The sequence below is a fragment of the Mus caroli genome, unplaced genomic scaffold (genome assembly GCF_978045245.1).
Source record: "Mus caroli unplaced genomic scaffold, Mus_caroli_1 scaffold_11, whole genome shotgun sequence".
NCBI lineage: Eukaryota > Metazoa > Chordata > Mammalia > Rodentia > Muridae > Mus > Mus caroli.
Window position 1 is genome coordinate 44,500,060 of NW_028227266.1, and position 3,220 is coordinate 44,503,279.

A 3,220-nucleotide genomic window follows, 5' to 3' on the forward strand; every position below is an offset into this window, starting at 1 on the left:
AGATGTCTCCTCCTCCTCTACCACCTCCTTTTCCACCACCTCCTCCCTTCTCCTTCTCCTCCTCCTCTTCCTCCTCCTCCCAATCTTCCTCCTTTTAAACATAGCACCTCACCTTTTTCTTCACTGGCAGTCTGAAGGCAAGATGGGTTACCAGCAGCTGTAGCCTTGCACGTTTGACCAGGGTTCACTCTTGCCATGTCTGTTCAGCATGCTAGGGCTTGGCCTGGGAATATGGATGGGAAACGTGCAGGCAGTATTCTGTCAGTACTCAAAGGACATGGGCTTCATTAAGTTGGACTAAGTGACTTTCCTTGAGGGGGTTATTAAAGACCAAGAGATCATGCTAGCATTCATATACAAAGAAAAAGGAACTGTAAAACTTTAAGACAAAACTAACCGACTAACCAACTAACATACCGACCAGCTAACTAAGATTCTCATGAATCCCAGGCCAGCCCGGAACTCTCTGTATAATGCAACTGACCTTGAACCTCTGATCTGCCTTCCCGGATGCTGGGATTCCAGGCATGCACCACCACAGTTTATAGACAGTGCGCTGGACTGAACTCAGGGCTTTGTGTAAATCATCACTCTACCCTCTAACCCACATGTCCAGTCCCCTGCGGATGGTCACATATACCCCATTTTCTGGCTGGACAGTGTGGAGCTTTTAGAGATGCCCTGTTCTTTCTAGAAAGCTCTTATTGAACATGCCCAGGGCTGAACCGAACACACACAGTTCCTGGGCCTGTGAAGTGGCTCAGCAGGCAGAAGCACGTACTGCAGCAGCATCTCATGACCCAACTTCCATCCCCAGAGCCCACGTAAGATGTGGTAGCCCCCATCTCTAACCCAGCATGCCCATAGAGACAGGAGAACTGCTTGGAACCTCATGGGCCAGCTAGCCTGGAGCATGGAGGACAGGCCTCTAATCCCTGGCATTTGAGAGGCTGAGGCAGGAGGAACATAATAAGTCAAGGGCCAGCCTGGGATAAAAAGTGAGTTCGCAGCCAGTTCGGACAACTTTAGTGAGAATTTTAAAAAACAGGAGGGGTCCAGGGGCTGGGAATGCAGCTCAGTGGTAGACAACTCATGTGGCAGGTTGCAGGCACTAGTTTCAGTCCCCAGCACTGAAAAGAAAAAAAGGAAAAAGAAAGGAGGAAGCAGGAAGACTCTCGTTAAGTTTGGCACAGTGATGCACACCTGTGATTCTCAGCCATCCAATGAGCCAAAGGTTCCTGAAGGATCATGGTATGGTCTGAGTGGCCTGCACTCCCGTGCCCTTAGCTACCCTTCCCAGCTCAGTTTCCATGTTAATATAAATGGACCTTTGTACCTGGCTTCTTTCACTTAGCATGTTTTTGAGGTTCACCCATGCTGTATGTAGTATGTATTCATATTTGTTCTTTCTTATTATCTATGATAATGTTATCTAGCCACTGATGGGGCACACTATCAGTGCTGAGACCACATTCTTTCTGTGTGTGCTAGAAGTACCAGAAAACTCTGAAGTATCTCATGCGATAACAAAGATACGTCGTCTAGAGAAACGTGACCGTTAAGGGAGAAGGAAGATGTCATGACTCAATGCAAGAGCATAGGACAATCTAGAGGCAGTTTCTTTCCACTTCTTGACCATCATGCAAAACACTGGTATGAATATTCATGTACAGACCTTTGTGTGGACACACATTTTATTCTTTTATGGGTAAATACCTAGGAATGGATAAACTCATATTTTCTGTGTTTACATTTATTGTGTACTCCCTATTTAACATTTTAAAACAAAGCATGGAGCTGTATTTCGTTGAAGTGGAAAGTAGCTGCACTGTTTTGACTTCCTGACCCGAAAAGTGTATGAACTCTTCCTTTTTTGCGTGTCATCCTCGCACAGGGGCCATGCTAATCTTCTCTGTATCGTTCCAATTTTAGTCTATGTGCTGCCGAAGCGAGCACGAGCTCTTCCTTTTTTGCACATCCTCAAAAGCATCTCTTATGCCGTGTCATTCCCACCCCCCACCTTTGTTGGGGCTGGAACACAAGATGAGACCTCCTCGCTCATGGTAGACAAGTGCTCAGCCACTGAGCTGTGCCCAGCCCAGCCCACTTGGATGGGAAGAAACAGGAGTGTGAGTAGACTGTAGGTGGGAATCAGATTTACGTAGCCACTTTGGAAAATAACTTGGCACTGTGCTAAAATGTTAAGTGTGGAACACATAATATATGCAAATAGGGAGAGTATGATATACAACCCAGAAATTCTATCCCCACAGCTACTCTGGGTTCTGTGAGGTTCCATATAAACCAGAGGTCTTGTTTCTGAGTCCTTTGTCAATTGCCCACATAGAACGATTTTGGATTCACCCATGTTGTTTGTTACCTGACCCATTCCTGGTTTCCAGGAAACACGAGGCAGTCCTTTTTAGTCTAAGCCTTCAAGAAGGACCTAGAGTATCCTCAGTAGTAGGCTTGTTGCCAGGGAAGGTGGAGATTCATCTGAGAGATGAGGAAGAACAGCTCAGGTAAATGTGGCTGAGGCTCAGACGTTATCCGAAGTCCTTCTTTTCCTACCCAATCTGTGCATCTCTTCACTTTGTTTTAAGCTCTGTGCTCTGAGTGGCAGTCACAGTACTTGGGGCTGGATTCATCTACTTCTCTGCTCGTCATATGCCAGCTGTTTCCTCTATGCCTTTTAGTGTCTTGCATTCTGGGAAGTGATAGGGCAGGGTCAACTCATTTTGTGGAGAAGTGGCTATGGTCAGAAGGCCAAACTTAACCCTAAAAGTTCTTTTAACCCATGGGTCTCTTTTTAACAGGTCAAGGACTTTTGAACAAAGTAGGTCCATTTTTCTTTGGGGATACCAGACTGGAGTCTAGATGCTTCTGTTTCCAAATAGCCAGGCATGGTCTCACACAACACAGTTCCCTGTGGGCTGTACTTTGGGGCAACCGAAAGTCTCAGATAAGGCAAGGCTGCGCCTCCAGTTCTTGCCTGCAGCTATATTTTAATCAATGGAGTGAGATCTCTCTGTGTTCACTTCATAGGCACACTTGGGAAACACCAGGGGGATTGGGTGTCTCCTGGGTACTCATATGTCTTCTGCTGAGTTCTTTACTTCCTGCCTCTACTTGCAGGAAATTGAGCTTAAAGAACAGGAGGTGGCTTTGCCCATTCTGCAAACCTAATTATTAATTTCCAGGCCCCATGGGTGGTATATAT

At 46.2% G+C, this 3,220-nt stretch overlaps 1 non-coding gene across 1 annotated transcript; it reads right to left on the bottom strand.

The window, feature by feature from the left end:
* Window positions 1-1,849: 1,849 nt before the first annotated feature.
* On the bottom strand, window positions 1,850-1,956 carry LOC115032104 (U6 spliceosomal RNA). The gene has a single exon (XR_003837731.1). It is a non-coding gene; the product is annotated as a U6 spliceosomal RNA (small nuclear RNA).
* Window positions 1,957-3,220: the final 1,264 nt, after the last annotated feature.